This window comes from Sminthopsis crassicaudata, chromosome 4, assembly GCF_048593235.1.
Source record: "Sminthopsis crassicaudata isolate SCR6 chromosome 4, ASM4859323v1, whole genome shotgun sequence".
NCBI classification, from domain to species: Eukaryota; Metazoa; Chordata; class Mammalia; order Dasyuromorphia; family Dasyuridae; genus Sminthopsis; species Sminthopsis crassicaudata.
Window position 1 is genome coordinate 278,106,550 of NC_133620.1, and position 13,495 is coordinate 278,120,044.

General features: G+C 35.6%; 1 protein-coding gene across 1 annotated transcript in view; it reads left to right on the forward strand.

The window, feature by feature from the left end:
• The window catches only part of MED20 (mediator complex subunit 20), a 123,439-nt gene extending 110,949 nt beyond the window's left edge, over nucleotides 1–12,490 (forward strand). The window contains exon 7 of the mRNA XM_074310947.1: nucleotides 12,463–12,490. The gene's annotated coding sequence lies outside the window, so the exon portion shown is untranslated. The remainder of the gene's footprint in view (nucleotides 1–12,462) is intronic.
• The last annotated feature ends 1,005 nt before the right edge of the window (nucleotides 12,491–13,495 follow it).

Below are 13,495 nucleotides of genomic sequence, written 5' to 3' on the forward strand. Positions count from 1 at the left end.
TGTAAAGAATGAAAAAGTAGAAGAGAATGTGAAACATAAGAAAAACAGCAGATCTGAAGAACAGATCAGAAAAAGAAAACATAATAATAATTGGACTCCCTAAAAGCTATGATCAAAAAAAGAATCTACACAAGAATACAAGAAATAAAGAAAAATATAGTGTTATAATAAGAGAGGAAAATAGAATAGAAAAATCCACCAATCACCATCTGAAAGAAGATCCTCTAAGAACATCATAGCCAAATTTCAAAACCCTTGGATCAAGGAAAAAATATTAACAGAAATTACCAGAAAAAATAAAATTCCTGTACTGTGGAGTCACAATTAGAATCACACAAGATCTAGCAATCGCTACATGAAAAGATTATAGGTCTTGGTATAATACTATATATGGAAAAGCAAAAGAAATAGGGTTGCAGCCAAAAATATCATACCAGCAAAGTTAAGCATAATCCTGAATGAAAAAGTGGATAATTCAATAAATTTCCAGACTTGGAGGATTTTGTCGCAGAAAGACGTAATAGAAAATCTGATATCCAAGAGAAATATAAGGTAAACATCAAAGACAAGTTTCAAGGGACTCAATAAGGACAAACTGCTTTATATGTGGAAATGTAAACCATATGTCTTAACATTGTCATTATAGTAATTGAGCATTTTGAAACAAAGATTAGGGTAGAACTGAGTATATGATTTTAATGAAGCAAAATCGTGTAGGAAAAGGATATGGTGGTGCTTTTTCTTCATTCTCAAAGAGAGTCATGACATCAGAGAGGTGATGGCATGACATGCAAGTGAATTGGATTTAAGTGGGGGAGTCTGTGCAAAGTTAACCAGCTTCACTTTCTCCTCCAGAGCCATCTGGGTCCAGTGGTACCATATAGATCAAGATGACTAATGATGGCCCTGGATGCATAGGAGACCTTGGCCTTTTTAAACTAAGGTCTTCAACAGGTCTCTCTTTGACTGAGATATCACACCCATTCAGTGATTAAGGCTAGGTAGCATTTGAGGCAAAGAATCTCCTCTTTCACCTAGTAAAAATAAATGAATGAACGAATAAATCTGAGAAAGGCAGACCCTCTTAAGATTCTGGTGAAAGCAGAAATTATTGCTATTTACATTCAATCTGAATGAATCAGGACCCAAATAATGACTAAATGAGACTTGGCCTGGGGACCTGTAAATGGCTAATAAATGAGAAGCAGCAAGGCTTTTAGTCAACCTGAGACCTGCTGTAGGAAAAGATAAAAATAGTAAATATGTTATAGGTGTGAGAGCAAGAATTAATACAGAGGAATTAAAGGAGGGAGGAAATGGGTTAAAGATGGAATAATATTATATATATATGTAGATATATGTATATTGATTATAGACATAGATGTGTGTACATATATTTATCTAGAAAAGTATAAAACTTCTAAATATAAAGAGGCAAAAGAGTAATATGAGGATATTGTAGATTAAGGAAAATAAGATAAGGTGTGTAGATTCATGGGAAGGGGAGGGGAGGGAAAAAGTTGGGGGTTTAAATTATAAAGAAGGAATACTTGGAGGATGGGAGAAAATAAGAGTGTAGAAGTAAAATAGAGGTATCAGCAGAGACAGGAAATAAGAGATATAATTATAATAATAATAATGAATTTATTAGGAAAAAAGGCAGGGGTAGACATTGTTCTCAAGTTAAAGCTAAAATATTTCATCAAAAGAGAAAAATAGGGAAAGTACAGTATATATCAACCAGATTAATTAATGTTATTTTAGACCATTTAAAATAACTTGATATAAGGTTGGAATATTACTGTGGTGTAGGAAGTTGATGAGTTGGTGAATTTAGGAAAATATGGAAAGATCTTAGATTTTTGAAAGATGTCGTTATCCGTTTTCAGAGAAATAGGACAAACAAGCCTAGTATACTCTCATATATAAATATAATTATATATGTGGTGTGTCTGTGTCTGTGTGTATAGAAATATATCTGCACTTAATTATAGATATAGGGGGGAAGAATATGAAATAAAAAGTTCATAACAAAGAATAAAAGAAAAACCTACAAAGAAGTAAAGATGGACAGCTCTGATCATGATGTATAATATTATTTAGGCTTTCTTAAAATGGATATTATCTTTTTTTTTTTTTTTTTTTTTTTTTTTTTTTTTTTTTTAGGCTGGGATTAAGTGACTTGCCCAGGGTCACACAACTAGGAAGTGTTAAGTGGGTGAGACCAGATTTGAACTCCGGTCTTCCTGAATTCAGGGCTGGTGCTCTAATATTATATTTTTTAATCCTCTTCTGTTCTGCTGTGACATGGCAATTTTTCTATTTTGTATTTGTTTTAATTATTTTTTAATGAAAAAGATGAGCTTGTTCTTACAGTACAATAATATTCTATAACATTCATATGCTAAAACTTCTTCAGCCAATTCTCCAACTGATGGACATCCTCTCAGAGTTTCCAGTTTCTTGCATTACAAAAAGGGCCACCACAAACTTGCACATGTTGGTCCCTTTCCTTTCTTTATGATCTCTTTGTGATATAGGCCTGTCCCACCAATCAAGTCAGCACAGAATAGCTGGGGAGGGAGAACCTTCAAATAAGTTAATAGGGAACTGTCCAATTGGCAATTAGTCTCACCTGCTTCATTATCCAAGTGTATTGCTCAGTTCTAGCCCTTTACATCTCCCGCTTTCTTTTGTTTTAGACCACAGGTGGTCGCGCTATCCCTGACTTTTCAGGGAGGTGAGAACCCCAAAAAGGAGGTGATCACGCCCTCCCTGACATCTCAGGAAGGGAGATGAAAAGCACCAAAGACAAGTGGGGATTTGCTAGCGGGTTTCTGGGTTGAAGGGCCTTATTAGAGAAAAGTATACACAAACCCTTCAGCATGGGAGTTATTACACAAGCACATAGCAATAACGCAGAGGCTATTAGTGATGACTCTCCCCACAGTCAGTGCAGACTCAATGTGGTATAACAAATAGGAATTGTACATGCAAGTAGTGATATAACAAACAATATAAATCAACATGGTATTGTAAGAGATTTCCAGAAGTCCTAGAAGGAAGGTATGCAAACATCAGTCACACATACACACCTTCTTCAGCAACCAAGAGATAGTCCAAAACCAATCTATTGTCCATTGCTTCACGTGTTAGGGAATACAGATTTTGAAGTCCCATAACAGTTATGATGCCTCAGAGAATCCAATGATTCCTGAGAACTTTCAGTCCTACAATAGTCTTATGATGTCTCAGAGAATCCAATGATTCCTGAGGGCTTTCAAGTCCTACAATAGTCTTATGATGTCTCAGAGAATCCAATGATTCCTGAGAATTTTCAAGTCCAACAGTTTTTGATGTCCATGGGTCAAACGCTATAACTGCCAGGTTCTTTCAGTGGTGGGCACAGTCAGCAGCAGAGCCACCTGATGTTTCTTGGGTCTTCTCCTTCGTTTCAAGGGTCTGCTCCATCTCTCCTTCTGATTCCTTTTCCATCTGTGGAGATACAAGCAAACCCTCTCCCCCAAGCAGTTAACCTATCTGGTCCCTTCCATTCACCACTTTCTGGGTCTCTCCACATCACCTGGCGATTATCTAAAGACAGTGGAGCTGCTCTCACTGGACACTGCCCTTCTGGTGGGTTATAAAACCTGTCTGCTGGAGCCAGTGCATCTTTGTCAAAAATTAAAAAATTAATGGTATAGAGAACTAAATTTAGAAGTTCTTTAGGGTTACCCATGGCTCCCCCTTTCTTTTGTTTTTGGAGGAATGTCTTAATATCTCTGTTTCTTCTCTCTACTATTGCCTGCCCTTGAGGATTAAAGGATATGCCGGTGGTATGTAAAATCTTATACTGTGCACAAAAGTGTGTAAAATGTTTAGACGTATATGCAGGTCCATTGTCTGTTTTTATTGCTTGTGGCACACCCATAATTGCAAATGCTTGTATAAGGAATTCAGTGACCACTCGGGCTGTCTCTCTTGCTGCTGGCATTGCAAATGTGAATCCTGAAAAGGTGTCTACCACGACATGGATAAAAGATAGACGACCAAAAGATTGGGTCACATCCATTTGCCAAAATTTCATTAGGTCTCAAACCACGAGGGTTCTTCCCTGGAGGGAGTGTAGGAGCATGGAAAGGAAGGCAAGCTGTACAGGCTTTTACTATGCTCCTAGCTTCTTCTCTTGTTATTCCAAATTGCAAACGTAAAGCTGGGGCAGCCTGATGATATTTAGAATGAGATTCTTGTGCTATCTGCCTTTGAATTGCCATAAATAGGACCTGTAAGTCCACTAAGGGAGTGGACATGCAAAATACAAATCTTACCTGGATGCTTTCTCACTTGCTCTTGAAGTTCCTTAAAGAGCTGATATATATTGGAGGCTACAAATTTTATTTGGGCTGTGGGAATAGGCCGAATCAGATATTATATTTATGTCTCCCAGATAATAAGCAAGAGCTAGAATGATTGCATACAATTCAAGTGAGTGGACTGAAAAGGAGTTCAGATTACTCTCTTTATAGTTAAGTCACGAGAATATGCAGCGCAAATATTATGTTTGGATGCGCATCTGTAAAGATTGTTGGTCCTTTCAGAGGCACTTTAGAAACCTTCAAGATCCATCGCCAATTATGTAACAGTCTGGTTATCTTTAATGGAGACCCATGTGTAAAATTTGGAGCCATGGCTAATAAAATTTGCCACTCTGGGATGGTTTCACAGCACACATTAACTTGTGCATTAGTATAAAAGGTGTATATCTTGTCAGGTCTTATTCCAGATAATTGTACTGCTAGTTTATTGGCCTTTAATAAAATTCTAGCCACAAGCACTGGGTAAGGAATAAGGCTTTGTTCTAGTTGTGCTGGGAGGTTCACCACTCTATCACACTGTCTCCTTGATGAAGGACTGCTGTGGGTGCCTTTTGTGTAGCAAAAACTGATATTTCCAAGGGTTTTTGAGTGACTCTTTCAACCACATTGGATAAAGCCAGTTCAACTTGTCTCAAAGTCTCTTGAGCTTCTTTTGTAAGCTGGCGTGGTGAATTTAAAGCACTGTCTCCCCTTAAAATGTCATATAATGGTTGCAATTGACAGGTAGTCAAGCCTAGCACGGGACATATCCATTGGATATCTCCTATCAATTTCTGGAAGTCATTTAAAGTGTTTAGCTTCTCTGTTCTTAAGGAGAGTTGTTGTACTGTAAGTACCTTCATATCCTAAATATTGAAAAGGAACATGTTTTTGAATCTTTTCTGAAGCTATGTGCAATTTATAATGCCTTAGTGTTTCTATGTTTTTTTGTAGGCATGCTTCTAACATTTGTTCCTCAGGTGCACATCCCAATATATCATCCATGTAATGTAATAACATTACTTTTGGAAATGCTTTTCTTACTGGAGTAAGAGCAGCAGCAACGTACATTTGACACATAGTAGGGCTGTTTTTCATTCCCTAGAGGGATAGAATAGAAACAATCCTTAATGTCTATAGCCCACAGAGGCCATTCTCTAGGCAACTTAGTAGGAGATGGAAGTCCAGGTTGAAGAGTTCCCATAGTTTCCATCTGTTCATTTACCTTCTTAAATCAGTCAACATCCTCCATTTTCCAGATTTCTTTTTTACAACAAATACTGGGGAATTCCAAGGACTTAGAGAAGGTTGTAAGTGTCCTTGGTCAAGTTGTTCCTGTACTATGTCTAGTAAGGCCTGAATTTTATCGCTACCTAAGGGCCACTATTCTATCCACACTGGTGTATCAGTTTTCCATTGGATAGGAACAGGTGAAAGTGGTGGCAGGCCTTCAACAGTAGCCCTGCCTAAAAAACCGAAGTACTCATTTTTAACCCTAATTGTTGTAAAATGTCTCTTCCCCATAGATTGATGGGGATTTTTTCAACTATAAAAAGAGTAAAAACTCCTGTTTCACCTTCAAATATCCATCTTAAAGGGGTAGCACTAACTTCAGCTGCTATTGATCCTCCTACCCCAGACATGAAGGTGTCTGCCTTAGTCTTTGGCCAGTGACTGGGCCAGTTGGCACCTCTAATGACTGTGCAATCTGCACCTGTGTCCACCAGTCCTTCTAATGGTATGTCATTTATATAGATGGTGAGCATAGATCGGTCAGCTGTCACAGCTGCTGTCCAGTATATTCCTGGGTTTTTCTGCTTGGATTCAGAATGTGGGTGACTGTCACCAGATTGCTTATTAGGGGTCTGTATCAATAAACCCGATGCTACTACTCAGTTCTAGCCCTTTACATAGGCTCATCACCTGGGCAACTTCTTTAGGAGCTATTTCTTCAGTAGCTTATAGCCACTGATGCTGTACTGTAGGACCTTTTCACCCAACTTGCAGCTAAAAACAACCTATATACATGTATCTATCTCTTTAGAATGTGAGCTGTTGGAAAGCAAAAACTGTCTTGCTTTAATGTTTGTATTCTCAGCACTTGAGTAATTATGTAAATTGAATGCTAAGTAAAGCTTTTTAATTCATTTAATTTCCAGGTTTCTCTGAATTCTTCATATTCATGAAAGCATATTGGTGTAATATGGCCTAGAAGTCTAGAAGACCATAAGACCTGGGTCTTTGGATTTGAAGGAGATGAAGCCTTTTTTCCCCCCATAGAAATATTATGTGGTGATTAGACACTAAATTTGGCATAGCATTATACTTAAGGAACATTATGATTTTAACAGGCTTTTGTGAGACATCCTGTTTCCATGGGGAAAGGCATTCTTAATTCCAAACAATTAACTTAGAAACAAACTTTTTAATAGAATTGATTCATAAGGTAAGGACTTCCTGAACTCGATATATATTTTGGGAATTTGCATAGCAAAACCTCAATCTACTTCAAAATAGATTAGAAGTAATCCCAATCTAATTTGAAGGGAGGTAATCAAAATGTAATTGGGTTTTAGAAACACTGGAATTATGGATTAGAGAAATGCAATTAAAACAACTCTGAGGTATCACCTCAAATCTATCAGATTAGCTAATATGACAAAAAAAGGAAAATGATAAATGTTGGAGAGGGTGTGGGAAAATTAGAACACTAATGCATATCACCAACCTATTCTGAAAAGCATTTTAGAATTATGCTCAAAGGGTTATACAACTGTGCCTACCCTTTGATCAAGCAAATGCCACATACTAGGTCAAAAATATTATAAAAAAGGGGAAAAACCCCACATTTTGTGGCAGCAGCTATCTTTATGGTGGCAAAGAATTGAAAATTGAGGAGATGCCTATCAATTGGGGAATGGCTGAACAAATTGTGGTATATGAATTTAATGAAATATACTATAAGAAATGGTGAGCAGACAGATTTCAGAAAAACCTTGAAAGACTCCCATGAACTAATACTGAGTGAAGTGAACAGAACCAGGCGAACATTTTACAGAATAACAGTAAAATTATATAATGGTCAACTTTGATAGGCTTAGTTCTTTTCAGCAATACAAATGACCTATTGACCTATAATAATTCCAAGAGACTTATGATAGAAAGTGCTATCCACATCCCAAGAAATAATAAATATTAATGCAGACCCAAGCATACTATTTTCAGGATTTTTGTTGTTGTTGTTTTTCCCTTCTGTTCTGATACTTTCACAATATGACTAATGTGGAAATATGTTTAATATGATTGTATACGCATAACCTATATCAAATTGCCATTCTGGAGGGGGAAAGGAGAGAAGGAAATAAAAATCTTTGCATGTAATTGGAAAAAAAATATATGGGGAGGGGATTTAGAGAAATTAGCATTTATAGTGATATTTACCTGAAAATTCAGTTATCACTGGTAAATTTTAGATGATTTTAATTCCACCAGTGAAGGCTGATAATGATTCAAAGGGAAAGATATTTGTGAAAGGCATATTTGTGATAGAACTTTTAGTAACAATGTACATACAGTGGGTGGGGCAGTCTTTAAGAGCCAAGGCTACTCATTAATTTGTGGGTAAAGTATACTTCTTGAAAAGGGAGAAAATAGTTTAGGGAGATTTGGGGGGCAAAATTAGTTGTAGAGTTCAGATAACTATCAGGAAATTGGTTTATACCTAGGATTGAGAAGGATGGACCTAAAGACTTGATATAAAAATTTTGTTCCCTTCATGATCAGAGTTAAGAAACATGTGTTTGGCCTTGTACTAGTGAGAGAAAATAAAGAGGAAGGAGGAAGTAAAAAGTGAAATTGCAAATGGAAATAAAATTGTAAAAGTAAAATCTGTGAGTGAACTTTAGATCTTTGCTAAATTTAAAAATGAATCTCTGTGCCAATACTTTATTTTGTGCATGATTTGTACCTAAAAAGTTCTGATGCTGTAATAAAAAAGTGGATACTTTAAATTATTGACAGTTTTATGTTGAAAAAGGGTCTAACAAGAAAAGTGTATGCCCCATGAAGGAAAAACACCACTTTGACCCAGCCATACTACTACTGGGCTTATACCCCAAGGAACTACTAGAGAAGGGAAAGGGTCCTGTATGTGCCAAAATGTTTGTGGCAGCCCTTTTCATAGTGGCTAGAAGCTGGAAGATGAATGGATGTCCATCAATTGGAGAATGGTTGGGTAAACTATGGTATATGAATGTTATGGAATATTATTGTTCTATAAGAAATGACCAACAGGAGAAATACAGAGAGGCTTGGAGAGACTTACATCAACTGATGCTGAGTGAAACGAGCAGAACCAGAAGATCATTATTATACACTTCAACAATGATACTGTACGAGGATGTATGCTGATGGAAGTGGATTTCTTCAACATAGAGAAGAACTAATCCAATTCCAATTGATTAATTATGGACAGAACCAGCTACATCCAGAAAAGGAACACTGGGAAATGAATGTAAACTGTTATTTTTACCTTCTGAATCCAATTCTTCCTGTGCAACAAAAAATTCGGTTCTACACACATATATTGTATCTAAATTATACTGTAATATATTTAACATATATAAGACTGCTTGCCATCTGGGGGAGGGGGTTGGGGGAGGAAGGGAAAAAATCTGAATAGAAGTAAGTGCAAGGGATAATGTTGTAAAAAATTACCCATGCATATGTACTGTCAAAAAATGTTATAATTATAAAATAAAATAAAAAATTAAAAAAAAAAAGAAAAACACCATTCCAGGGAATCAGTTTTGGTTTAACTGCTGAAAATTAACCCAGGCAATGCCAAAACTGATTGTAGAGCCTTCTCTTTTATCATTTTTTTTGAGGGAAATTAGTTGTTTGCAAAGAGTTGGTGTTTTTGAAAAGTAGGGTTTTTTGCAAGTCTCACAGGGTAATGTTTCTTACATACTTAGAGAGAAATCCATATTTGTCAACTGATTATGATATCCAAGATTTTACTTAGACCTCCTTCCTGCAACTACCTGAATTATTAAAGGACAAAACCTAAGTAGTAACAGAATAAAAATAGTTTAAAGTTTGAGAATTCTTCTATAAACTTGTAAGAGAAAGCAAGCAGGTTTTGTTTTTGTTTTTGTTTTTTTTTCATTTTTAAAATAAATTTTGTTTCTACACATTACCCAATTCTCCATAATGTAAAATCCCATGAAATTAGTACACAAATAAAGCCAGTCAGGAGCTACTTTTCTCCTATTTTGCATATCAACATCCTCTATATCATCCCCCGATTCTCTCATTCTTTGCTTCAGCTTCTGATAAAGATGTAACCCTTATCCTCGCCAAAGCTCACTCCTCTTTTCAGCCCTTGTTCCTAGCTCCTCCCATCTCTTCACCTATCTTCCTACCTAAATCTCACTCCTGAGGTCTACTCTCACATCCTCAGCAGTCGTCTGAACATCTCCATGTGGATGTCTTGCAAACAAGTGAAACTCAATGTCCCAAATAACAACTCACAATCTTTACCCCTAAACCTTATTTATCTTCCCTCAAGTTTACTATTTTTGTTGAGGGCAACTCAACTTTCACAAATTCTTCAATTCTTCTCACCCCTCTCCCCTCTATGTCTAATCAGTTGTCAAGTGTTGTGAATTCCTTATCCATAGGCTCTCTCCTTTTTTCCTCTTATCATTCTCTCCATTTGAAAAGACATCACTCTAATTTCAGATTTAAACTTGGGCCTGAAGTCAGATAACCTAGCTAATAGTTTTGAATCTGCCTCTTAGTAACTGTGTCACTGACCAAGTCATTTCACCTTCAGAGCCTCCATTTTCTTATAAAGAACAATGTGTTGAATTCTTCAAACTGTTTTCTAGCTCCCTAGTCTAATATGATTTGAAAATGCATTGATCGTGTGAGCACCTTAGGAACTAAAATTCTCATCTTTTTTCACAAAATACTCTGACATTTTATCTGCTTTAAGTCTTCTGCCATTATGCTATTAAAGGCTTTATGACTTTCCTCCTGGCCTAAAATAGAAAGTCAAAGCAATTGTTTCATGATATTAATAATACAAAAAACAATTCTTAAAGGTCCTAAAATAGACATTATAGTACATATAATTTCACTTCACACAATTATAATAAATTTCATAGGTTCCTTATTTTAATTCTACTTTTTAAAAATGTGATAACATTTTGATATTAAAACTATTTTCTTCTCCTATATTAGAAAAAAGTACTATTAATAGATTCCCAGATTTATTATCATAGTATCACTTTACTTATTAAAATCCATTTTTTCCCATGCCAAATTAATTTTTCCTTACAAGCTTTTAGAATTTTCCATGGTAGGGGTAATTCTGGGCATAATTCTGGGCCTACATTGTAGAATTAAGGGTTAATAGATCCAATACTGGTACAAATGGCAATGAGCAGAATCGCAGATGTTGATGATACCATATATAATTAGTATTCTTTTATGTAAATGAAGGCTGTCAGCATGTTACCGTAGTTATCTTCTCTTTCAGGCCAGAATTTATGCCAGTTGGTCTTAAACACAGGATTATTTCACATTCCTTAGTATAAGAACCTGAAGGAAATTGACAAGGGAGTATGAGAGGGTTTTGAAAGGGAAGGAATGGAAGGTTCCCTTAAGCAGAACTCTTCCACTTAATTTTTCTTTTTTATAATTTCATGTTTAAGGGTGCATGTAGACAATTAAGACTGTTAGGAAATTTGATATGGAAAAATAATTAGAATTAGCCAAATAAAAGACAAATCAAAATTTCAAGTTATAATTTTTTTATTTTTTTATTTTTTAATTTAATTTTATTTTTTTCTGAGGCTGGGGTTAAGTGACTTGCCCAGGATCACACAGCTAGGAAGTGTTAAGTGTCTGAGACCAAATTTGAACTCGGGTCTTCCTGAATTCAAAGCTGGTGCTCTATCCACTGCGCCACCTAGCTGCCCCCAATCCTAATTTTTTTAAAGGATGATTATGGTTGGTCAGTTTACCTCATGGTAAAACATTCACCATTTGCTAGTGTCATATATACCAGGTTAATCATAATGTGATTTTTTTTCTCCCCAAAAGCAAGATATTTAAAAAGCAAAAGCTAGTTTTCTTGTCAGAGGTTTGTTCTTCCTTCCTCCTCCCCACTCTCCACCTTAGATCTATCTAGAGTGTATATGGCACATATCAGTTGTTAGTTAATCTGCTTAACATATTAGAATTGTTGCAAGGCATCTTATCCTCCCCTAATTACATTGTAACTATGCTTCTTAAAAGCTTACATTGTGTTTGGGTTTCCTTTGGGTCATACTTCTGAATGCTGCACTGCATGTTTTAAGCTGGAATGAGAGGGGCTCATCGCAGCTTTGGGGAATCTAAATGAAAATATGTACATTTTACATGTGTAAAATTGGACTTGTCAATGAGTGTTATACTTGGACTTGTCAGTAAGTGTTATGCCATGTTTTGAAATACTGAAAGTATATGTAAGAGTAAATGCATTATTGGTTTTCAAAAAAAGGCCATTCATCCCCTTTTTTCCTTTCATTTCTTCAGTTAAAGTCAATTGAAATTTTGGTTTCTTCTTCATATGGGTGGATTTAAGATTGTTTCTCATCATTTTTGAAAGATTTCCATTCTGTGATAAAATAACAAATACAGAGCTTAGGTTTTACCACATCAAATCTACCTTCCATCCCCTCCCTCTTTCCTTTCTGACTGACTCAAATCTAAGTAGTGCAGTACACAACATCCCTGAGTTTTCCTGTGTGGATTTTATGCCATATGGTAGGTTAGTCAGTTACCATAACAGACTTATAATGGGGGAAAAGGATGTGTAGGAAAATGTGAGTGTGATCCACGATTTTTATATTAGAAAATAAAATTAGAAAAAAAAATTCCATTGTGCTCTTTCCACTTGACAGATGTTCATGGAAAATGTGAGATGGTTTTGTATTTTTATTAATCTAGTTCTGTTTTTCTTTAAGAAAAAATAAAAATAATAGCTGTTTCTCACAGCTATGTTCAAGATGTTACATTTATAGATAACATACTCACCAAACTATTCTTTTCTCTCTAGATTTTTGAAGCTGTGCTGTGTTTCATGTGATAAAGATCTCGGGACCAATTAAATTCCTGAAGACCCGCCAGATCCTATTGGCTAAAATGGAGATTTGCCAGGCCTCAGGTTCTGAGTTACAAAGAAGAGGCAATACAAATATGACTCAGTGAGTACTGAATCATTAGGGGGAAAAAAAAAAGAGAGAGAGAGGCAAAAGATCCTGAATAAAAGATAATTCATCCTAAACTGTTTGTGGGAAAGAATTTTATGAGTAAAATTCCTTATTTGATTTCTATGAAAGCTTGTGTTCCTGAAAAAGGAATTAGATTATTTATAAATCATAAATGTGAAAAGCATGAAGATTAAAATCAGTCTCCAGATTTTTTTTAACTTTTTTTTTCCTCATTTAGTGAATGATCATTTTGATTGTTATACATAGGCAGCCTCTGAACTTGTACTGTTTGTTAGTGATAAGCAGCACAAAGTAAATATTTTCTAACTAGTTTAGCCTTTCAGGTCATACTGTTCTGTTTGTTTGAGTAAGTCTAAGCTTGGATGTTTCATTACCTATGTGATATATACATGCAGTAAGTTTGAATTGTTCTGAGACAGGGTAGCTTTGATCTTAAACTTCAGTCTTGACAGGCACTGAATACTTACACAGAGTAAAATGCTAAGGGTTGTGGGAAAATGTAAAAAAAAAAAAGGAAAAAATAGGAGCTAGTTTTCCAGCCTTAAGTTTATAATTTTAGTCTAGTTGAAACATAATATAAATGACTAAAAAAAAAAAATTAGCAACATATCAGTGAAAATTAATATATAAAAACTGTGAATACATGTGTTTTATGGGAATTAAAAGGGAAAGTGTGAGTTTTTAATTTTTTAAATATATGCATGCCCTCTGAACAATCTGAGATGGGACAATAACAGAAGTACGGTGTCTAAATTGTGGCAACGGTATGGGAATCCCATTTAAAAAAAGATTGCAGTGGGGAGTAAGTAGGCCATCTGTTAACTGTGGGATCTGTCAGCAGGGTTGAGCTGAAATCAT